Source organism: Acomys minous (genome assembly GCF_964271855.1).
Source record: "Acomys minous genome assembly, chromosome: 9".
Taxonomy (NCBI): Eukaryota; Metazoa; Chordata; class Mammalia; order Rodentia; family Muridae; genus Acomys; species Acomys minous.
The window spans coordinates 118503831-118529715 of NC_140490.1; the positions used below are offsets into that span (position 1 = coordinate 118503831).

The following is a 25885-nucleotide window of genomic DNA, read 5'->3' on the forward strand; positions in this document are numbered from 1 at the left end:
ATCAAAGCCCTTTTATGAAATGAACCCCAAGGCTTGGGAGGAGAACGTGTGATATAGATCTCCCATTTAGTGCAGCTCATTTTATAGTCTTTAATTCTCTGTACCTTGGCCAGTTATGGATCTCTGTCTAAACTGCTTCTATGGCATGCAAATATACATTCATCTGATAAGGAAGAAGACATACATTAATCTATCAATATAACAATAAGCCATTTAATCTGGTTTGATGGCACGCACCTTTAATTATAGCACTTGTGATGTAGAAGCCAGTAGATCTTTGTGATGTTGAGAAGAAGCTGGTTTACACTGTGAGTTACAGGACAGCAATGGTTATATAGAAAAACACTGTCTCAAAACAAACAAACAACATCAATCAATGAAATGAACAAGCAAGCAAACACACACACACACACACACACACACACACACACACACACACACACAAACTATAACCAAAGTAAATCCGTTGCATCTGTGCTTGACCCAGATTTCTAAAAAAAAAAAAAAAAAACACTTCTTCAAAGGGGAGGGCTACTGGTTATTTGATTGGTGATTGGTTCCTTTCTACTGTATCAGTCCTTCCCAATTGAGAGGGTGGGAGATTTGAGAGTCTTGTTTTTTCAGATGCCTATGTTTACACCTTCAGATTGAAGCTCATTCCTAAAGTGTTTTGTCTTTTGACAAATATTAATCTAGATAATTAATACTTTGAGGCTATAAATCCTTGGGAACAGGCAGTCAGTTTTATGAGAATTTGACTAACTGGTAGGGGGAAAATTTTGTAAAAATTTGTATTACAATTGGATGAAAAAGTAAATCTAAGGATATGTTTGGATATAGCTCTTATGAATTTATGTAATTTAACTTTGTAGAAGAATCATATTTGTTGCCACATTTATCTTTGTTATTGGCGTGCAAAACCATGCCTCTTTTTGACCCCAGGCTTTCTGATTCCTCTCTGAACAGTGTTGATTCTTTTATTGAATGCCCTAAAAAGTTCTGCCAGCTTTAAACCCAGGAGACGGGTACCCCATCTGTTTAACTGGAAACCACCTAATCCAAACAGACACTCCCGTCCTAGGCGGTATCTCCAGTGCACTGTGAAACCAAATCTTCCATTCTGGACTGTACATATATCTCTCATTTTGACAGCTACATATTAAAAGGACAACTGGATTGAATTTTTGGCATTTTAGTTACATCAATAGCATCCTTAATATGTGAGACTTTCTGAAGAATTTCTATTTTCATGCTATGAAAAGAGCTGCTTTATGTAGAAGTAATGATTATTACATTAAAATTTTCTATACTTATCCTTTTATTACAATGTCTTACATTGTTGGTTTTAGATACGTCAAGTTATGCCCTAGATAGAAGCTACTTGTTTGGGTCCTTAAGTATCCAATACTATTTAATACCTTGATTTATGGTTTGTAGCAGAGGTGACAAGAAAAGGATCAAGTCATTACTCCTCGCAACGAGTTAATTTGCATCATTCCTGAGCATTCTTACTTCTTGCTCATTTTTATAGCTCTTCAACATTAATTATATTAATCTTTACCTTTAAAAAATAATTGATTTGTATAAATGAAGAGGTTCTTTAAAAATAACTTATTCTTCCCCCATCATGTATTTTAGTAACTACTGTATCCTTTTATTTTTATTTTTTTATTTTTCTCTTACAGCCTGCACCTTATGACATCCCATCCTCTTTGGTAATCTAATTTTTTTTTTGAGTTAGTCTTCAGTGAATGTTCTTCCTAAATTTTTACATCATAAAAAATACTTTTAATCCCTTGAATTTTATTTTTCTTTCCAAATTATCCTGGTTTTAATAAATTATTCTATTGATGTCACAAATACTAGACAATTGTTTTCTTTGACTCAAGTATGACTTGAAAATTATGGTAATTGGGGTAACTTAGCAGAGTATTAGATATCTCTAGATTTGTAGATGAGAACAGGGCTGTGTGTACATGCCGAGGTGAAAAGAGGCCCTTATCAAGACTTAGCTCTCCAGGATTTCTGAGCGGTAGTCTAACACAGAACCACTACGTGCACCGGCCTCCAGCACCCCACACGCACACCGTCCCCTGTAGCATTTGATGTTCCTTTAGACATGTCTTTTGTATCTATAATGAATCATTCCTAAAAACAATGTTGATCTTGGCTTCTTAATTTCCTCTGCTTAGTTCTACAACTACAGTTTGGATCGTCAGGGTCCTAAAAAAGCCCCTGCAACAAGCTTGATCCTCATGGTGTTGCTCCTGGAGGGCAGTGGAATCTGGAAGAGGCGTTAAAGCATCTGACAGTTGCCTGAAATGTGTTCTTGGGCGGGACAGGGGACTCTGGGATCTCCTCTCCTCATGTCCTAGCCGTGATGTGAATGGCTCGGCTCCACCACATGTCCTCGGAAGCTTAAAAGCAAAAGGTTCTCTTGGTGGAATCAAAGAAGCTTCTTTTTTTCTTTATTAAGTTTATTTATTGGGCATTTGTTACAGTAACAGCTGACCAGTCACTTTCATGCCTTCATTAACGTTAAAAATGTAGTTCTTAACCAATTCTAATAACTTTTATCAGCAATAAAATTTAATATTATTAATGGCAAATAACATACGTGATAAAGGAGTTGGAAAGAATTAAGCATAGGGAGACCAATGCCTGTTTCCCAGCCCATCTCTACTATGTGCACATGTGTAGCCACTAAAAGTTGTAAGTATTCTTAAACATAAGATAATCATTGTGTATAAGCCTCTCAGAAATGAACATTTCTATTTATCAACACTTCATGCATTGGCACACAGGGTAAACATGAGTGAGAGTAGAAGAATTGTCCTTTTTGTTTGTTTGTTTTGTTTTTTGAGGCAGGATGTCTCAGTACAGGTCTGGCTATCCTAGAATGCACCAGGCTGGCCTTGAACTCAGAGGTCCATCTGCCTTTGCCTCCTGAGTGTTAAAATTAAAGGCATGTACCACCATTATCTGGCTTAAGAATTGTCTGTCCCAATATTTCTTAAACTCAGAAATATATTCACTGACATGACTTGTAATAATTCTTCTTAATCATTTTTAGATTTAAAAAGGCTTCATGTGGGTCCCCTCATAAAGAAAGTGGGCTGTCTCTTCCATGGACTATGTTGCCTCCTTTTTTTGTTTTTTAACATTACAGATATTTATTGATAATAGACATGATTTGTGGATACATTAGGAAAGGACTTCAAGTACTACAATATCAGGGATTTACACTAAGTGGTCCCTTCATTTATTTATACTTTTTAAAAAATTTTATATACATTTATATTATTACACATACATAAAATAAACAACACACAGCAATAACCAAGAAACAATCAAGAATTACATAAATGTTACATTGATAGTGTTTTGGCTATTTGCATTTCAGCCTTGAAGAAAACATCTTTCCTGTCTTGGTGAGTCTAAAATTCTGAGTGTAAATAAATATCTGTCATATCTCATCTCTATCAACTGAAAACATGTACCTAGACCTAAAAACATTTTAACCCCCAAACGGCTAAGCTTAATTGTAAAACTAAACTATCTGGTCTTCAACCCCATGAAATGCTTGAGAAGGAATAAAATTGATTATCTGAATAAACAAGAAGTTTCCTGCTTTTTGATCACTTCCCCCCTCCCCCTGACTAGTGGTGAGGGTAGGGCCAACCTCACCAGGCCACAGGGGAAGAGGCTGCACTCAGTCCTGATGCAACTTGATGTGCTGAAATGTGTTGGCCGGACTGGGCGACTCCCTGTTTCAGAGGAGTAGGGGAGGAAGGGTAAAGGGCCGAGGAAGGCATGGTGGGACCAGGAAGAGGGAAGGACTGGGGTTATGACCAGGATGTAAAATTAATAAATAATTATTTTTTTTAAAGAAAAAAATTAAGAAACCAATATAGGGCTGGGTAGAGGACTCAACGAAGTGCTTGGTAGGCAAAGATGAGTGGCTGGTTTTTTTTGTCTCAAGTACCCACAAAAATGGCTGGATCACAGCGTGCCTTTGTGCTTCGAGTACCAGGGAGTGAGCGCAAGAGGACCCCTGAAGGCCAACCAGAAGGGTGCCTAGCCTAATCACGGAAGACAAAGAGCCCAGTGAAATGCTGTGTTGTTTGGTGGTTTGTTATTTTTAAATTAGATGGATGGTTGCTGAGATTTTCTTCTGGCTTACACATACACACACACATAGACACACACACACACACACACACAGACACACACACACACACACACACATACACATGTACTTGGGCACACAAGTGCTCCCCTTCACACTCAGAAACATACACCCACTTGCACACACATGAAAAAACAATGTAAAATGTTCCTTGAGGTACAGAGGATAGTCAATTGATGTATTTCCATGGTCTTATTGCTATCAATGATCCTATTTTAAATTGGAAACTATATTTTGCTGTTTATGAATTAAAGGAGTACTTTTTCCTTTTTTCAAATACATTATAAAATTATAAGATTTCCTGAATTTGATGCCTTCTTATTCCAGTGCAACAGCCTTATGTAGTTACGCAGGTTTGAAGGCCTCAGAGCCTCAAAGCACACTCTTGAGCAGCTGAAACTTGACTGAATAAGATTTTAATTCCCCAGAGACGATGCAAGTGTAATAATCTAGTGAAACCCCTAGCCCGCACCTCACCCTCCTTAAAGTGTTCTTTCTGTGTTCAGACTACAAACTTCTGAACTCTTTCATGCGCTATCATGCAACCCAGTAGTGGTCTTGTTACTTATCACATTTTAAAAATTATATACTGGTGTAATTAGTAATTCAGATCTGATTTTCTCCACCAAAGTACAAATGAAGGGGCAAGAATCAGAATTGTCCTTTAATCCCTATTAATATAGACCAGTGCAAAGCACAGCAGGCTTATTGAAGGCAATCATCTGAAGACTGAAATGCATTGGTCTTATTTCTTGTACCACCATTTACAGCCAGTTGTATATCCAAGGACTGGACCAAGTGCTAGGGGAGCTACTGGAAGAGATGGAGGGCTTTCTTCACCCAGCTTCCATTCATGTCAAGCACCAGTCAACCCACTCACTAACTAGCACATCTTGATATACTATAATCTGTTAATCACTGTTTTAAGAGCAGTGAGCTAGCCTGGCAGTAGTGGCACACGTCTTTAATCCCAGCACATGGGAGGCAGAGGCAGGTAGATGTCTGTGAGTTCGAGGCCAGCCTGGTCTACAGAGGGAGTCCAGGACAGCCAAGGCTACACAGAGAAACCCTGTCTTGAAAACCCAAAACGAACAAACCAAACAACAACAACAAAAAGAGTAGTGAACAAAAGACAAGAACTTGTTTTTGTGAAACTTAGTTTTGTTTTGTTTTGTTTTGTTTTGTTTTTTGACAGCTAACGTTTGGGAGATGATGTTGTAAAATACTAAGGTGCAATACTTAGAAGAATTAGGCTTCTTTTATTGTCTTAATAAGGCTCTTTACCAACATCAATATCTCTACCTTCCTAGTCCTTCTCTGCAAGCCTCACCCTCTGCCGCACCGTCTCATGCTCTCTCCTCCTGAGCCCAGGCCTGTATCTAGCAAGCCTCACTCTTCACCTGAAACTGTAGGTCTTGTGACTGGAACACACCCAGAACCTTCTCTGTGGACCTTTTTTTTTTTTTGGAGTTTCTCAGACTGAGTTTCTGTTTTGTTTATTCTATGCTCACTTCTCTCTATACCTCGGGCTACTGGCAAGCATAAGCATCACTTTAAAAGTAATTTAGAAAATAAGTGGTCTTCCTCTGGGGTGCTAATAAAAGCAAAAGTTGTGGTAAATAGTTAATGCAAGTAAAAGGTGCCTTGGGGGAACCCTAAGAGTCACTTCTTTCAAACCAGCAATAACTTCTGGTAGGATCAGTCCTGAGGCAGCAGCCGTCAGCATTGTTTAAAAAAGCTCCCTCATGGTGCTCTCATTAATTAACTGCACTGTTTGTTGATTCTAGATTGATTCAGTTTGCTCTCTGGAGAGCGTTTGTAGAAGCGCAGTAATGCTTGATGCGGAATTTCATCTTCAGGCCCTAAATTCCCAGGATGGAAGTTCACGGAGACATATAGAAGACGAGGGGAAAACGAGAATTTGTTAGATAAAAAATGGTAATCAAAATATTTTAAATTCAGATGTAATTTTTGAAGATTTTTTCCCCACAGAGCTAAAAAATTACCTGAAGCAAAGTTTGACTGACAGGCGGGCTTAACAAACACAACAAGGCAAATGGCATGCAAAACAGATAGGGAAGTATTTGTTGCTAATGACTTGAGAAAGCATTTTAATTAAGTTGTTTGCCAATTAATGCCTCACTTCTAACATTCCATAAATATTTAAACATTTCCTAAACTTATTTTCCTACAGAAACACTTGCAAATGTTACTATGGACCTTCTTTAAGAATCTCACAAGACAAAAGAAAGAAAAAGAGAAAGAAAAAGAAAAGTATCATTTGTAAAGACTGTCTACTTGCCACTTTCCTCTTGGTAGCTAGTAAACGTTACAATGTCCAATATTCATGAACACTTCTATCTTATCCCACAGAGGGAATAGCGGAATGATAGCTTGTTCTCTGTTCTGAGCCTGTCACAGATATTGAAGATATTCCAGGGCACAGAATGCAGTATATTTAATTTGAATTTAATAGATCCAGGAAAACATTTTCAGATGAAGTACTAAAATCCAACTAAGAGCTATTATTAACAATTGAGCCATCCAACCCAGAAATATCCAAACTGCTACCTTCCCAACTACAGGGAAACAAATGTCAACATGTGAGTCCAATCATCTTCCTCCTACTCAATTTGGATTTAATTTGTAAGATAGATATCACTAACTTCGAATTAACAAACAGCCCTTCTCTTTTGCTGCTTGCTCCTTCCTGGAATGAGCATCTTTATGTTTAGTGTTTAGTTTAAGTAGTTTTCATGAAATGAAGAAATGGGCACAAACCATGGTTAGAACTCAGCCAGTCCCTTCATCAGTACATGGTATTTTCTAATATGACACAGCGACCATGTCATCCATCACGAGGCCTGACCCACCTGGCCCAGAAGGCATCAGCACATCGGCTAGCTGACCTACTGTGTAGGTGTTAGGCAGAGGCAGAAAAAGAATCCACTTATACTGAGTCATTTATAGTGGAAATCAGAGGGGAGGGGAGGCAGTCACAAGGGAGTTTTTCTGATAATGAAATGTTTGCATCTTCAGAGACTATGGGAGTGAGTGGGGCTGGCACTGGAAGGTGGATAGGAGGCATTACAAAGCACCCATGAGGAAACCCACATCTGTGCATGCTTGAGGATAGTAGCACAGCATCCTCCAGGGCCCCATAACAAGTGTCTCAGCCCCAAAACCCTGTGAACAGATCACTGTCCCAATATCAGAAAAGCCAAGTAATTTGCATTCCAATGGGAGAGTTTAACTATAGTAACAGAAATGACTGTTACTGCAGGAACTTAGCTAGGCAATGACCTAACTTGATTTAGAGAGTTCTGAGAACACATTATCCTTTTTTTTTTTTTTCCCATGTAGATGACATTGGAACATTATGAGCACTGCCTCAAAAAAGTCATTATTTGCAGGGAGGTCTCCCATGTGAGAGGCGTCAGCCTTCAGAAGACATCACTTGCTGGTGTAAGAAAGGAGTTAAGAGGCCACTTTCCCACATTCTTGATTCCCCAAACGTCCATAGTCTCTGTTGGTGGTCATGGAAATCACCAGGGTCACGTGGATGCCAACACATCATGTCCTTATGTGAAGTGAGCTAGATGACCTCATCTCCTAAGGCCAGTCTGTTTAGTCTTATAGTTTTAAATCCTAAAGTCATCTGGGCCTTATGATCTAACTGGAGTTTAACTAGAAATCAAAATTTTTAAATATTGTGGTTAAAAAAATTTTTTAAAGAGAAAAAGAAATGTCTCATGTGAGGTTAATTTTATAAGTCTATTTGCCTGGCCTATGGGATGCCCAGATGCGTAGATATGCATTATTTCTGTGAGATAATGTTTATAGAAGAAAATAGCAGTTGAATAAAAAGGAGTCAAGTTTATGTGCTTTAGGCCAATGTAGATGAGCACAACTGTACCATGGGGCCTGGATAGAACCAAAAGGGAAGAATGTCAATTTCTATCTGTGTATGACTCTTTTAGCTGAGGCTTCCATCTCCTGCTTTCAATACTCCTGGTTCTCAGACTGTCAGACCTACACTAGTTTTACACCAACACACACCTTTGGAGCTCTGACTTTCGCATTCTACGTCCATATTTTTGTTGAGAGATTGTGGGACCTCTCATCTTTTATAATCACATAGCACTAATATAATTACTACAGTATTTATATATTATCAGTATAACAAAAACATATTTCTCTTCTTGGTTCTGTTTCTCTACAGAAAACTGGTTAACCCAGCCTAGGCAAAGCACATTAAACATTCACATAGTGCATGGGGAAACATGGCTAACATGAGACGGTCCACCTTTTTTCCTTGCCTGTGAGGACTGGTCTTGCCTTCTTGTTGTAAACAGGACAAAAAACAAAAAACAAAAAACAACAACAACAACAAAAACCCCACATGCAACTGCTTCCACATGCTGCCCAGCTATCCACAACTCTGACCCTGTAGGACAGTGGTTCTAATCCTTCCTAATGCTGCACAGTTCCTTGTGTTGTGGTGACGCCAACTATAACATTAATGTTGTTCCTACTTAATAACTATAATTTTGCTACTATTATGGATCATTATATAAATATGTGTTTTCTGATCATCTCAGGTGACCCACAAGTTGAGAACCACTGTCTTAGGTTTTCCTCCCTACCTTGTACCTGGAGGCACTGCTGAAGATAGGCCTGGAGTGGTTGGGGGGAGGGATTTGTATTTTGAGGCTCAGGAAGATGAACCTCAAGATGTAACAATTAGAAATGAGGAACGAAGACACAGAAGTCTAAATATGCCTGGCCTTCTGCAGTCTGCAGCACAATACCGACCGGACACAGGTGGACCGGCAAATGACCGTGTGTGTAGCAAAGAGCGTGATTTACCAACCTCCCACAACAGAAGCGAGAGCCAGAGGAGCCCAGACAGATGGTGGGGTTTATGGTGATCACAGAGGCACAGAATAAACAAACAACACAAAACACAAATACAACACACACAAAAAGTTCAGGGCTCAGTGAAACCATTTGATTGTGTGTGTGTGTGGTAATCTGACAGAACCTGAGTTTTCTAAACATTTCAATGTGAGCCCCCAATCCAAATTTTAGACCAATGTTAGTTTATAATACATGATCTGGAAAAAATATATTTGTTATAGATTTCCAGTATTCTTTTTTGTCACATCTTAGTCTCTGGTACCCAGTCTCTTATCCATTTGTAGAAAATTCCAACTTACATAGAAAAAGAAAATCTATCTTAGTTTCTTTGTTTTTTTAAACTTATTCTCTTTCCATCCCGACTGTACCCCCTCTTGTCTTGCCCCTTCCTTCCTCTTCCTCGCCTTTGTAGCCCACTCATTGATCACTTCCTCCTGGCAGAACAGCCTTGCCAGGCCACAGAGAAAGAGGATGCAGGCAGTCCTGATGAGACTTGATAGGCTGGGGTCAGATGGTAGGGGAGGAGGGCTCCCCCTTTCTTAGTTTCTTATGTTTAGCAGTGTCTTTTGAAAAGTGACCACATACAATACCATTATGATCTTAAATTCATGGGTTTCTTCTTTGATATTTTTTTAATGTGTAAGAGGCAAGCTTGCAATAAATATAGACTCTGGCTGTCATATTTTCTTGATGAAACACCATTTTGAGGCTCAGTAAATAAAACTTCAAAATATATCACTTTGGTATGTGTGTATGTTACTTTTTGTTTTAATTGGCATGTGAGATATTCAATGCATGTGTGTGATGTGTGATAGCCAACTGATGTGTTCTAGGCTTGCAGGAGGGGACTCATTTTCTCCACCAATTAAAGAACTAAAAGGCAGGGGAAAAAGAAGTGTTACTGGAAATTTTGGCAAGTCCGGATGAAGTCACCATGTGATACCAGGTAAATCATGGTCATGTCATGGGTTCACAGTGTCATTCATGAAAAACAAAACAAAACAACAACAACAAAACAATAACAAACCACTTAAGAATGGACTCAGGTGGAAGGACAATTTACTTGAGTTTAAGAGAAAAGCAGAATATAGTGGCAATTGCCAGGATCAATATGGTTGTAGTTGCCAGGAACAATGATGTTTGCAAGTTATACAGGGTACTCAAGATTAATGTCTAAGGCCAATTGTCCTGTCAGGCTTCCATGATTCCTGACTGCTAAGGGAACATATAGAGAAACATGGGCAGCCTGAACGCTGTGCTGGCCTAGTGAGTGCTTGGGTCTCTCAGGAACTGGAAGGCACACTGTGCTCCTATAGCCATGGACTCTAAAACCCAGAAAACCCATGACACGAGCCTCTCAAGGCAGCTAGGCCAAGGCAATTCCATGGTTTCCTAAAGTTCCTAAGAGCATTTCTGACATGCCTGAGACACGGAGTGTAGGTTTCGGTTGCTTTGGATTTGAGTTCCTTGCGCCTTCCCAGCCATTCCTTAGCTGCTTTCAAGATCACTGATACTGTTTTTAAACTGGAAAGCTAATAAAGTATTCTCTTTGAGGATGTGCGACTTGTCTCCACATCCATTAGGTCTGCATTTCTGCTGGCTGGGTTTTGTCCACCACACTCCCCAGCCTAATTTCGCTGTGCACTGTAACACGCCTTTGCTTAGTTGCTGGTAACCATTTTTGTTGCATTGTATTTTTCTCCCTCTTCTGGTCTCTGCTCTGGCTCCACTCAATTTGCTCTGCAGTTATTTTCTTACAAGTTCTTTTTGCTGTATGAGTTGTGTTCTATTCATTCATACAAGACATAGCACCAGTGATGCTATATATCTGATCACTATCAATAAGGGATTGATTAAGCAAGGTTGCACTGAGTTTGTTCTCTACTGAGTATGAGTGATTAAGTTATTTTCAGATCACTAGTTAGGAAGCTGAGCCACAGGACTGACCTCTGGGTCACCCACTCCTGAAATGGGTCACACTGTTGTCCCACTGAGTTCTGTTGAACTCAATGAGGGAGCTTGTGTTCCGTTCGGTAGGGTCTTATACACTCCATAGACAGATCACAGGCCTACCTGAAGATATACGAAATTAATCAGAAGGCTCTTCTGCTCTTTTAGTTCACGTTCCTGGACTATATATTATGGTCCGACAGTTTCTTGTTTGTGGAATGTTATTATGCCCTAACGAGAAGGAAATTCTGCCACACCTGGAACAACATAGATGAGCCTTGGGGACATTATCTTGGGTTGAAACCAGAGAGACACAGAAAGGCTAATATTGCATGATTTCATATGTGGAATTTATAAAAGACAAATTTATAGAAGCAGGGAATAAAATAGTGATGTTTAATGCCAGGGACTGGAAAATGAAGAAAATAAGAAAATATTGGCCAGAGAGTTCTACCTTTCAGCTGTGAAGCGAATAAGGTCTAGAAATCTAATATACAATAGCCACTGTGATAACCGAATCAATTTAAGTATGAAAATCACTACACTATGTGTATTCTATTTACACAGTATTCAATGTAGATACATACAATGTCAACTTGTCAGTTAAATCCTATTAAGCTGAAAAATAAATCATCACTTTTGCTTGGATACTTTATAAAAATTGAAAAACTCTAAATTTATGAGAATTTCTGTTATAAATATGGATAAGATAGGATACTGTATGTATGATAGAGGAGGGCAGGATTTTTGGGTGACTCCCAAGCAGCACCCTTCAGTAGTACATAGCTGTTTAGTCTCCTAACTAAATGGCACTATGCAGTACAATTGGGAGAACTCAAAGCAAGGGAACTAGAGCTTTTCCTGTTTACTTTCAGGTAGTTATGTGTGGTCCAATTGTTGATAATATATTTGATGAAGGTTCCATGGGGTGCAGAAAAGAAGGTATATTCTTTCTTGTTTGGGTGAAAGGTTCTATAGATATCTGTTAGATCCATTTGACCCATGGCATTGGTTAATGATGTTATTTCTCGGCTTAGTTTCTGTTTCAATGACTTATCCTTCGTGAGAGTGGGGTGTTGAAGTCTCCCACTATTATTGTGTGGGGATCAATGTGTGGTTTAAGCTTTTTTAGCAGATCTTTTACAAATGTGGGTGTCCCTGTATTGGGAGCATAGATGTTCAGAATTGTGATGTCATCTTGGTTGACTTTACCTTTGATTAGTATGAAGTGTCCTTCTGCATCCCTTTTGATTAATTTTTCATATACAGTAATCAAAAGTATCATGCAACCAAAGCTTAGAAAGATCTATGGCTTGCTGAACATTGTAATTACTCCTCATAGGATGGAAAGGAAAAAAAAAAGGCCAGAGAGTGATCCCTGCACTGAGACTACTGTTTGACATGCTAGTTGTAGAGGCCGGAGCACAAGAGTTTGACCTTCAGACGCACATGGGAAAAAAGGAAGGCATTTTGCTCTTACAATTCCAAGTGCTAGGATTACAGGTATTTGCCACCACACCCTGTTTACACATGTGAAAATTATAAATAACATGTACTCACAAAAAATAAAAAAGCACTATTAGGAAGGTCTGTAAAACAGGCAGGCAGGCCAGAAAAAGCATGAGGCAAGTTCTGTGCTGGAGCCTCCAGGAAGGTGATGGCTGCTGACACTCTCAGGCCAGGGAGACCCATTTTGACAAGTAGACCCATAAACTCATAAACTTGTGTTGATTTAAGCCATTAAATTTGTGCTTAATTCTGTCAATAATAAAAGAAGTAAGAATTAGGAATTGGCCTGAAGTAACAGAGAGACAGAAGTCACTCCATAGAAATGTTGGTGTTTGCTGTGAATTTGTGTTTGAGGGAGACACTCCAGGAGCAGGCTAATTTGCATTGCCGCTGTCATGGCACCTCTGCCAACAGTTCTGCCAGAGCTTTGCTGCTTTTCTCCTTTGCCTGGAAGACACGCTCACACGCAGCAGTCTCCCTGAAAGCTGACATCACCTCTCATCGTTTAGGCCTGTTAGAACTCACCTCACATAAATTCTCCATGCTGAGGCAGCATTAGCCACCAAACACCTGAGAGCCAATTACAACAAATGATTCTGGGGACTTACAGTTTCCCAAATGCATGGGGTGTGTTTATCCTTGTAGGAACGTGTTTGGAATTGTTAGTTACAAGACTGTGTTCCCAAAATTGGCATAGTATATGTGTCTCAGCATTCATTAGAGATCAGTGACAGTAGCTACATTGCTGTTTCTTAAAGAGCATGGTAAAAAAAAAAGCTTGTTTTGCTGGCTATGTTGGGTTCTTAAAACTATTTGACTAGCATGAAAAGCTTAAAAGCTTAGATCCTCAATGTCACTAAGGACTTCTTACTTTATTTAACAGGTTTTAATATAATGACAACATCATATCTTCCTTTTTTATTCTACAAATCCCCTTCTTGCTCTCTTTCAAGTTCATGGCTTCTTTTCTCATTAATTGTTTATATATAATATACATATTATACATATACATGTTATATTAAATGTATATCCCTAAAATAGCCTGCTAGATCTGTATAGTGTTCCTTGTGTGTATTTTCAGGTCTGACCACTCAGTGTTAGATAACCAATCGGCATGCTCTTTCTTCCCTGTGGAACACCTTTTCTCCCACGGAATGTCCATGGCAATTTTTTCTCAAAAGAAGTAGAAATGTACAGTCTATGATACTATGAACATTACAAGGACTAGACTCTGTGGTTGTTAGCCACTGCAGGGGTCTTACATACGTGGTCACATAGTGCAAAAGCAGTGAGTGTTTGGGACTTTACTATACCAAATGCCTTCTTCCTTCTTGAGTGATGGAAAGAGAAAGTGCTGGTGAACTGTAACACCCATGGTCAAATGTTAGCAAAGGAGCCAAAGAGAAGATGCTTAAATATAGAGAACAAAATGAAGCCAAAATCGTGATGACTCATGGGTGTTTTGTTTCTTTGTCGGTTGCCTATTGATTGACCTTTCATTGGTAAGCATTTTATCAGATTGAAAATTATGAACGTTTTAGCTAAGGCAAGATGACTATTCTGTGTGACCAAATAGATGTGACTGGGTTGTTGGGAGAACGACAGATAGCTTGGTTTGAAGCAACACTTATCGGGAAAGATCAATGGAGTTACCGCTATTCAGAAGTAAGTGTACATCATAAGTGCCACGCCAGCATAAGAGGGTAAGGCTTACATTGACGAGACTGGCTTGTGCATCACACTCATGCAAAGCAGTCAGTACTCACGAGACATCATAATATTTCATCTATTAAATATTTTAAGAGAGGAAAACTTAATATACTGAATCAACTGAAAAGAATAAATACAGAAATTAACTCCTGGCACATTCTTTGTTCCAGGCTGTTATACTCTGTATTACAGTCACCCCTCTTAAATGGCTTCTGAGAGAAATTCTTGCATGATGGCATTTTAGTCATTACTGTAATGTCAACAAACAAGGCCAGATTAATGCTTCCAGTCCCAAGCTGTCTTGCTCTCTGCTTATTAGGACTGTAGTCAGATCTTCATTAGAATGAATGGCATCTGATTCCATAAGGCGGTCACAACAGAGGCACCTTCTTGCTATGGTGTCACCCTGCAGATGACAACGTAGGCCATTATGAATGACACTCCACAACTCGTTACTTCCTGCCTTAAATTGCAGTTCATCTTTCATCCAAACTGTACACATGTGCGGCTGTAAGTGGCCTACCACAGCCAGCACCAGCAACGCTGCAAGCACATGGAGACTGACAGAAGGTAAATTGCTTGTCAGGAGGTCTGTATTTCAATTCGAAGCATATTCCAAACACGTCCTGGTGAAAGCATGCCACAACAGCTGCTTTCATTGCTAACTATTTTTGATGTAAATGTCAATAAAGCTCCAGGCCCTTTCATATTTTTGGCCAAGAATGTCCATCTTTCCCTGTGCAGCCTGGCAGGTGGAGCTCCATTTATCTACTCTTAGGAACATGTCCTATAATAAGGATTGTCTCTGGAGGCCATTTAGAGTGATTGAGAGTAGTGATTGGGACAACAGGCTGCTGAATTTCATTGCTGGAGTGGGTTGACAGGTGACTGCTTTTATGCCCTCTCATCTGCTAGGGATGAGATAAAACACACTCCCAACTCCCATCCGGATACAGGCTATTGCCTCCAGGTACAAGATTCCCCACCTATAGTTCACTCCGTTCATGGGGAAAAACATAGCCATGCTCCTGAAACAAGCTTAAGCTCCCCAGGAGTTCTGGGGCTTTTAAAGAGACGAGAGTGTCATTTAATTCTATGAGATTACAGATCAGAGAATTAAGCAAAACAGTTTTGAAAGGGGTGTCTATGCTTTTGTGGGCCTTCTTTCTTCTCTTCCAATTGTCCCTTTCAGGATACCACTTGTTTGCACCGTATAATAAGCTCACATTTACCTATCGTTCTAAGGAAGATGAGTGCAGCTTGACCTTTCGCAGGTGAAAGCAAGTGCAAAAATTAAATATCAACTCAAGGGTACCACTTAGAACACATTTGCACTCAGAAATGCTATTGTCTAAGAGGTGACTAAGATTTTTGTCCAGCCCAGAATAAAGCCCCAGATTCTTTTTCAAGAAATAATAATAATTATTATTTTATTATAATAATAATTATTATTACTCTAGAAGTAATTACTATTATGTTAACAAATAATCTAAAGGGCTAGAGAGATAAGTCTGATAAAGAGCATTGGCTGTTTTTTTTTAATCATACACAAGAAAAATGAGAATTTTATCTTACTCATTACAATGTATCATAGATATAGTGCCGCATCATAAATCTATTCATATCAAAATTTTAGGACATAGTAAACATGACTTTGAATTTTAAAACTTTGTTCAATGTGACATCAAAAGCATAAGACCCAGGGAAAAATATATTTCATCAGAAGTTTTGTAGTTTGTGCTTCAAAGGATAAGATCATAAGATATAAAAAAGGACTCACCACAGGGAAGAAGTATTTGCAAAGAGTATGTCCCTAGGATGCTTTATGTTTCATGTGTCTCTTTGTCTGTCTACCAAAGACCTGTTGTTTTTTTAACCCCACTTTTATTGAAAATAGAATTTTAAAATATAATATATTCTCATTACAGCTGCCTTCCATGACTCCTCTCCCATCCACATCCACTCCCTTTCTGACTCTCTCTCTCTGAGAACACGCTTCTCAGACATAACAATAAAACATAAAAAAAATAAAATAAGGTAAAATAAAAACCTTCACGTTGAAGTTGAACAAGGAAAACAGGAAAGAAAAAAAGAGCCTAGGGAAACCCACTCAGTACCTCCTAGAACCATTTAATCAGAAGCCATAACATACATGCACAGGGCCAGGGCCAGACCCTTGCAGGCGCTGTGCGTGCTGTGTGAGCTGTCACGTGTTTTATCTTAGCCACTGTGACATGAATAAGATAGAATCTTGAAGTCGTTTTGACTTGCTTTTTCCTGATGGCTAACTGTTTCTCAGACATTTGTTTGAGTTTCCTCTACTGAGAATTCTGTTTCTATCTATACCCCATTTTAAAAAATGGTTATTAAATATTTTTTAATTTCTTACACGAAACAATTGGGAATTATATAAATGTTACATTCTTAGTGGTTTTGGCTATGTTTACTTGGCAGCCTTGAAGAAAACATCTTTTTTGTGTTGGTGCATTTAAAATTCTGAATGTAAATCTTGTCATTATCAACTTAAAACATCTATCTAGACCTAAAAACACCTTAACCCCTATACAACCAAGCTTAATTGTAAAACTGAACTATCTGGTCTTCAACACCATTAGAGACTTCTGTACCTCATTTTTAAATTGGATTATTTGTTTTTTTATATCTATTTTTTATATTAATTCTCTACTGAATGTAGAGTTGGTAAAAAAAAAACACTTTTCTCATTCTGTAGGCTGGCACTTTGTCCTATTTTTTAAATGACCCTACACTTATTACAATTTGCTTGACATATAATTCAAAAAAAATTTGTATATTGTTCATTTAAACTTACAAAGCTCTTTATAATCAATATTTGTACCATTATCTTTTAAACACAGTCAATGAAGCACAGAAGCTCAAAAAAGCAGATTCTGTGATTTTTGTGGCTAGCCTGGTCTGCATGGTTGTGTGCATAGCTGTTTTCCTTCCCCCCGATATTATTTACTAGTAGTCCAGAAAGTAATCATATACATTGATTATGAAAATTCCCTAGTTATTTTTTTATTGACTTCACTTCATAAATCTGTAACTAATTCCTCAGGAACTACACAGGGCCAATAGTCTCTGAGTCTTTGCATGTGTATAGCTTTTTGTCTGAAACCAATTATTTCTTAATATAAAATCATGGGCCTATGAACTCTTGTGTATTTTAAATATTCTATTTCAATCTGTAGCTGGGTTGAGCCCCTAAAAGGACAGTTATGATTCTGCTTGCAAGCACAGCAAAGTATCATTTATAAGTGCATATTAGCAATAAAGTACAGGATAACCATACTGCAATCCACAGGTCCAAAGAAGCTAAGTAACAAGGAGGCCCGAGGGAGTCTGCTTGAATCTCACTCAGAAGGGGAAGCAGAAAAGACATCAGAAGTCGACTAAGAGTGAGAACTCGGTGGGAGACGGATGTGAAGAGCATAAGGGTGGGGATCCGAAGTGCAGAGCTGGGGAGGGGCTGGGAGGGAGAAGGGAAGCCGAGGTGGGGGCATCTCTGCGACTGGAGACCTGTGACAAGGTCAGCTCCTGAGAGGATGTGGGGGACACTCGAGACCTGTGACAAGGTCAGCTCCTGAGAGGATGTGGGGGCCACTCGAGACCTGTGACAAGGTCAGCTCCTGAGAGGATGTGGGGGACACTCTAGCTGAGAAGTCTAGAAGCACCGGACTTGGAGACTGAGGTGGCTACCTTCTGGCCAGGCAGCGCTAGAAAGAGGGGAACACCAACTCACCCACAAAACCTTCTATCCAAAATTTATGTTTTAAGTTGATAATGATGAGATGTTGATTTACATTCTGAATTTTAAATGCTCCAAGATAGGAAAGATGTTTTCTTCAAGGCTGCCAAATACAAATAGCCAAAACATTAAGAATGCAACATTTATACAATTCCTAATTGTTTCATAGTTCTTCTTGCTGTAGATAGTTTATTGTATATATGTGTAATAATATATGTAAAAAAATTCCAGAGAAGAAAGTTACATCATTATTTAACTGTACACACACACACACACACACACACACACACACACACACACACACACACACACACACACAATTACACTTTGTCCTGTTCACAGTGTCTTTTGCTTTACAAAAGCTTTTCAGTTTCATGTGGCCCCATTTATTAATTGTTGATCTTAGTGCCTCCACTATCAGTGTTCTGTTCAGGAAGTCTTCTCTTGCACCAATGAGTTTAGGGCTATTTTTCATTTTTATTTCTATCGTGTCCAGTATTTGGTCTTATGTTGAGGTCTTTGATCCATTTTGAATTGAGCTTAATGCATTTTGACAAATATGAATCTGTTTATATTCTTCTACACACAAACATCCAGTTTGAGCAGTACAATTTAAGACGCTGTCTTTTTTTTTCAGTTCTCATTTCTAGTGCCTTTATAAAAAATTATGTATCCAAAACTGTGTGGATTTATGTCTTTGACTTTGATTCCATTGATAAGTATGTCTGTTTTTATGTCAATGCCATGCTGTTCTTGAATTACTATAGCTTTGTAGTACAACATTTAAGCAGGAATAGTTATATTTCCAACAGTTTTCCTATCATCCAGCATTGTTCCAGCCATTCTGAATTTCTTTGTGTTTCCGTATGAAGATGATAATTGTCATTTCCATGTCTGTGAAAATTTGTGTTGGAATTTTGAATTTAAGATTGCTTTTAGTAGAATGACCACTTTTACTGTGTTAATCCTACCCATCCAAGAGCACGGGAGATCTTTCTAGCTTTTGATTTCCTCTTAAATTTCTTTCTTCAAAGACTTTAATTTTTAGTATAAAGTCTTTCATTTGCTTAGTTAGAGTTACCCCATGATTTTTTTTTTTATTATTTAAGGCTACAGTGAAAACTGTTGTTTCTTTGATTCTTTTATCAGTCCATTTGTTATTTGTATATAGAAGGGATACTGATATTTTGTGAGTTAATCATGTATACAGCTACTTTACTGAGTGTTTGTCAGCTGTAGGAGTTTTGGTAGCTTACCAAGTCTAATAAGTGTTTTCCATATCCTCATGGGTATGTATGCGGTCATCCACTGGAGCATAGGAAATCTCCAGTGGCCACACCCTCAAAGAAGAAAGATTCTATGTCCTCCATCATCTACCACCTGTCAGGGTCCTCTCCCCCGCCCCCGCCCAAGGAAGAGGTGAGGCCTAGAGGTCATCTCTCCCATCTATGCTGGAACTTAGGTTGCTTTAATGTTGTTTAGGTCTTGTGCAGGTATCCTGAGCAGGACCTAAATTGAATTGGTGAGTGTAATAGCCATGTCATGTCCAGAAGACGGCGTCTAACAACAGTTCTTCCACTTGGTAATAGCTGCATTCTTTCTACCTCCTCTTGCATGTGTTCTTTAAGCCATTACAGGGAATGAGAAAGGAAAGAGATGTCCAACTGATGACTGAGCACTAAGTCTCTTCTTTTCAATGCCTTGGCCAATTACGCATTCATTGACTGATGCCCACAGCGAACAGAAGCTCCTGTGGCCTAAGAGAAGCCCTAGCCTTTGAGGACAAATATTTAGAATACAATTTTACAGCATGGGCACTTACCCAAATAAAAATGGCAAACTCTCTCCTAAATTACCCCTATTTTCCTGTCTTATTCAATTATCCACAACCCCTGGCATAATATGGAATATGAAATATGTTATATTTGTTACTTCTTTATAGTGCTGTCAAAGTTTAACTATTAGTTCTCTCCCATTCTTCATACTCTGTTAATCTGGAGATCCTTCAGCATATTTGTTTGAACTCTTCAATTAACACTGTATCCTAATTATTCTTTTAACATTTTAATCTCATTGTTCTTGTTATGAAACACTACGAGTAATTTTTATCATTACAAATGCAATCAAGATATAGTTTCCTATCTAAACAGGAACTCTAGGTTCACTAGGTAACGGTCAGTTTCATCTTCCTCACATCTCTTTTATCCCCCCTGCTTATGGGAAAATATGACATAAACTCTTGTTGACTCTGAAGAAGGAAGCTTGGCTTTAGTTTCTATTGTCACAAAGGACATTGTAATTCACTACATAATAGGGGACACTTTCTTTTTTAATAACTTATTTTTAATTTATATATTCACTTTACATCCCAATCATAGCCTCCCCCTCTGTCCTTATGGTCCCTCCCTCCCACTCTCTTCCCTTGTCCTCAGAAAAGAAAAGCCGCCACCACCAACCGACCCCAGTACATCAAATGGCATCAAGACTGAGCTCCTCCTTGTCTACTGAGGCCAGGAAAGGCAGCCTAGTTAGGGTGAAGTGATCAAAGGCAAATAACAGAGTACAAGTCATAGACAGCACATGCTAAACTTACTAGGAGACACATTGAAGATCAAACTGCCCATCAGTTACATATGTGTAGGGGGCCTATGTCCAGTCTATGCATGTTCTTTGACTGGTGCTTTCATTTCTGTGTGTCCCCATGGGTCTATGTTAGTTGACTCTGTTGGTCCTCTTGCAGTGTCCTTGTCCCCTCTGGGTCCTTCCATCCTTTCCTCCCTCTCTTCCACAGGACTCTGGAGCTCTGCCTAATGCTTGGCTGTGAATCTCTGCATCTGATTGAATCAGTTGCTGGATGGGGCCTCTCAGAGAATGGTTAAGTTATGCTCTTGTCTGAAAACATAGCAGAGTATCGTTAATGGTGTCAGGGGTTGGCTCTTTCCTATAGGGAGGGTCTCAGGTTAGGCCAGTCATTGTTTGTTTGGTAATTCCCTCAGCCTCTACTCTATCTTTTTCTCTGCACATCTTACTGGCAGAGTAAATTTTGGCTCAAAGGTTTTGTAGGAGGATTGGGGTTGCCCTCCTACAACTATAGGTTCTGCCTGGCTAGAAGGTGGCCTCCTCAGTCTCATGTCCTCTACTGCTAGGATGCTCAGCTAGAAACATCCCCATACCCTTCCTGAATCAGACCCTGTCACAGGGCTCCAGCTTGTCTTAGTGATGCCACCACCTTCTCTTTCCCCTTTCTCTTCCGTCTCTCAAATCTCCCCTCCTCACTCTCCCTACATCTGACCACACCCCCCTCACGTCCCTCCTCACACCCTGTCCTATCTCTCTCTACTTCTTCCTCTGTCTATTCTATTTCCCCATCTGAGTGAGATTTAAGGAGGGCCTTCCTTCTTACTTAACTTCCTTAGGTCTGTGATTTGTAGTACGGCTATCCTGTAATATATGGCTAAAATCTGCTTTAAAAAACCAGTAGTTCTCTTATATACTAATAAGAAATGTGCTGAGAAAGAAATTGGGGAAACAACACCCTTCTCATTAACCACAAATAATATAAAATATTTTGGTATAACTCTAACCACCTAAGTAAAAGACCTGTATGACAAGAACTTCAAGCCTTTGAAGAAAGAAATCAGAGAAGGCATCACAACATGGAAAGATCTCCAAGGCTCATGGATCAGTAGGATTAACATAGCAAATATGGCCTTCTTACCAAAGAGAATCTACAGATTCAATGCAATTCTCACCAAAATGCCAACACAATCCTTTCTATACCTTGAAAGAACAATTCTCAACTTCATCACTTCCCTTTGGTGGGGATGCACTGGGGGGCACACAGAGGAAGGGGATGCAGGCTATCTGGAAGAGACCTGATAGGCTATGGCCAGATAGTGAGAGAGGATCTCCCTTCCCCTCATCAGAGGTCTAGGGAAAGGGAATAGGTCAGAAGAGGAAAGGAGGGTGGAAATGGGAAGATACAAGTGAGGGGATAACCATCAGCATATGATATGGATAAACTATGATAATTTGTTTAAATGAAAAAGAAACATGCTATCTACAACAATCCTACACAATGAAAGAAATTCTGGGGATATCGCCATCCCTAATTTCAAGCTGTACTACAGAGAACTAGGAGTAAATCTGCATCGAGAGGCATAAAAACAGGTTGATTTATGGAATGGAACTGAAGACCCAGAAATAAACTCACGCACCTATAAACACTTGATTTTTGACAAAGAAGCCAAAACAATTAAGTACAAAACAGTAAAATAAAACAAACAAAAAATAAAAAAGGAAAAAAGAAAACATCTTCAACATATGGTGGTGCTGGTCTAAGTGGATGTTTGCATGCAGCACAATGCAAATAGATCCATATTTATCATCCTGCAGAAAACTCAAGTCCAAGTGGTTCAGAGACCTCAACATAAAACCGGATATACTAAATTTAATAGAGGAGAAAGTTGGAAATAGCCTTGACTGCATTGGTACAGGAGACAACTTCCTGAACAGAATCCCAACAGCTCAGGCACTAAAGTCAACAATTTAAAATGGAACCTAGTGAAACTGAAAATTTTTCTGTAAGGCAAAGGATACAATCAAAACAGTAGCCTACAGGATAGGAAGAAATCTTAACCAACCCCATGTCTGACATCTAAAATATATAATGAACTCAAGAGTGTAGACACCAACAAACTCAATAACACAATAAAACACGCATGGGGTACAGACCTAACCCATAAATTCTCAACAGAAGAATCTCAAGTGGCTGAGAAGAACTTAAGAAAATGTTCAAAGTCCTTAGCCATCATGGAAATACAAACCAAAACAATTTTGAGATCCAGATTACATCAGGTGTGGTGGTACACACCTTTAAGCCCAGCACTTGGTAGGCAGAGCCAGGAGGTCTCTGTGAATTCAAGGCCAGCCTGGTCCATAAAGTGAATCTAGGATAGCCAGAGCTCTGTTACACAGACAAATCCTGTCTCAAAAAAACTAAAACAAACAAAACTCAAATGACCACACATGCTGGCAAAGATGTGGAGAAAGAAGAAAACTCCTCCACTGCTAGAGGGAGTGCAAACTTGTACAACCGTTTCAGAGATCAATCTGGCTCTTTCTAAAAAAATTGGGAATAGTGCTACCTAAAGTCCCAGTTCTACCACTCTTGGGCATACACTGGAAAGATGCTCAACCATACAACAAAGACATCTGTTCAACTATGTTCATAGCAGCTTTATTTGTAATACCCAAAATCATGACACAACCTAGATATCACTCAACTGAAAAATGGATAAAGAGAATGTTATTCATTTAAACAATAGCAATATTAAAAACAAGGAAATCTTGAAATTTGCAGGCAAATGAATAGAAGTAGAAAGGATCATCCTGAGTGAGGTAATCCAGACACAGAAAGACAAACATGGTGTGTCCCCATGTATTAGTGGATAGTAGTCATAATCTGCAGGACAACCATGACCATTGACAGAGCCAAAGAAGCTAAGTAACAACCATGGCCCAAGGGGAGGACAGGACACTTGAATCTCATTGAGAAAGGGAAATAGAATAAATATCAGGTGCGGATAGTTTGTCTGTTTTTACATTTTTCCTTATCTTGTTTTTACACATGGGGTATTATTCTCATCATTTGGAATAGTTTCTTTCCCTTTTAATTATTGTAATAGTTCAACATGAATGAATACATTTTACAGTTTGGTAAATACCCATACCTGGCAACCACAGTACCAGCAGCAGTAACGGAGCAGTGCTGGGACTACTGAGTGAGATGCACACTGGCCACAGCATGTGCCCTGTGGTGGTGGAGCAGCTGTGGAGCGGGTGGAGAGTAACTGTAAGGGGCCCCCTGGAGCAGCTGCCCAGCAACACCAGAGATGGGAGAAAAGGTCATCTTCACCCTCTGAGGACACATCCTCTACACTGACCCTAATACCGAAAACTTGGTGCCTGAGGACATAATCACTGATTCCTATACTATGATGTTTTGAGGAACAGCTGTCAGATTTTCAGAATGGATGGAGCAAAGGAAGTGAAGATGGCACAATCATACCAAATCACCAACACATTGTAATAAAAAAAAAATTGGCTGCAGGCCTACAGCAGCACTGTGTAGTGCTCATTTGGGATTTTCCTTTGAGCAGCAGCTGAGGTAAAGCAGTCAGAGAAAAGTAGGAAATGTCCCAGGAAAATTAAAACCTCAAGTACTATCATCCCTCCAAAAAATCTGTGTATGAAATTCCATCCAATACTCGGTCATCCAGTGTCTATGGAATAGACAAAGAAAAGGTCTCATGTCTAGATCCAGCCCATACATAAGAAATTTCAGCACAAGTCAAACATCTGTTTGACAGAGATCTATCAACATGAAACATGGATGAATGAGCTTAAGACCCTGTGGGCGGGAAATGCCTGGCTGTCCATAGCACCGCTGGACGGAGGGAAATGCCTGGCTGTCCACAGCACCGCTGGATGGAGGGAAATGCCTGGCTGTCCACAGCACCGCTGGACGGAGGGAAATGCCTGGCTGTCCACAGCACCGCTGGACGGAGGGAAGTGCCTGGCTGTCCACAGCACCGCTGGACGGAGGGAAATGCCTGGCTGTCCACAGCACCGCTGGATGGAGGGAAATGCCTGGCTGTCCACAGCACCGCTGGATGGAGGGAAATGCCTGGCTGTCCACAGCACTGCTGGACGGAGGGAAATGCCTGGCTGTCCACAGCACCGCTGGAGGGAGGGAAATGCCTGGCTGTCCACAGCACCGCTGAAGTTGGCAACCAGTGTGGAGGAAGAGGCAGCACTCTGGCTGCTTAGATGAGAATGAACGGCTCAACAAAAAAAGCAAGCAGATAGGTAACAAAATGAGATAAACAAAAAGCAAAGTGGGTAAAGTATTGAGGGGCTACAGTTGCACTTTCAAAAAAGGAATGAGACAGAATAGAAAGGTCAAAATCATAGCTGAGCTGAAAGAGAAGATAAGCCTCTGGAAGATGAAACGCATGTCTAATGGCAAGCATAAGAAAGGATAAGTACCAACAGCATTGCATGAAAAGCAGATGATGTGCTCCCTGGGTGTGGAGTAGAGACCATCAACAGCTGCCTATGATGCTTCTTCAAACTGGACTCAGAAAACAGAAGCCAGAAGAAACTTGAAACCTGATCATGATTCTCAAGTATGGGCAAGCAATAAAGCAGGACTAAGGCATCTCTCCAGTCAGCACTGCTTCTGTGAATGTGCATATGGTCTACCATGTTTCCAAACCACAGCATTATTCAGTGCTGTCCAGTACAAATGTCTTATTCCTCTGGCTTTATGAGGTTATAGACAATGGCAGAATATGACATGGGAATCTTTCATTCCTAAGATGAGAGCTAAAATGTTCACATAGTCAGGTCAAGGATGTTTAAATTTTCAGGCCCATTACAACCCCATAATTAGGATGTCATTTTCTAGTGCAAATATTAAAATTCTTTCTATCAGGCCCATTTTACTTCCTGTATTAAAAAGCACATCAAGCATGTTATGGTATATGAGACTTGAGTCCCTGGAGAGATGGGTGGGATAGCTCTGTCTGTAAACACTCAAATATTTTACAACAATCATTTAGTGGGGACTAACTTCTAGAATGAAAAAGAAATGTTGATATGATTTTTGGTAGATATATATATATATATCCACAAGTCCCTCTACTCTCACAGTTTGTATGGCAATATCCTTTTTCTTGGATTTGTCTTCTGAGCAGATCCTTGTATTGTGGGAACAGAAAGCAGAGAGAGAGAGAGAGAGAGAGAGAGAGAGAGAGAGAGAGAGAGAGAAACAG

General features: G+C 39.5%; 1 long non-coding RNA gene across 1 annotated transcript in view; it reads right to left on the minus strand.

Annotated features, from left to right (window-relative positions):
* Nucleotides 1-25885, minus strand: part of LOC311604939 — a 194049-nt gene that overhangs the window by 13216 nt on the left and 154948 nt on the right. The window contains exon 4 of the long non-coding RNA XR_014781757.1: nucleotides 238-345. This is a non-coding gene — a long non-coding RNA (uncharacterized lncRNA). The remainder of the gene's footprint in view (nucleotides 1-237; nucleotides 346-25885) is intronic.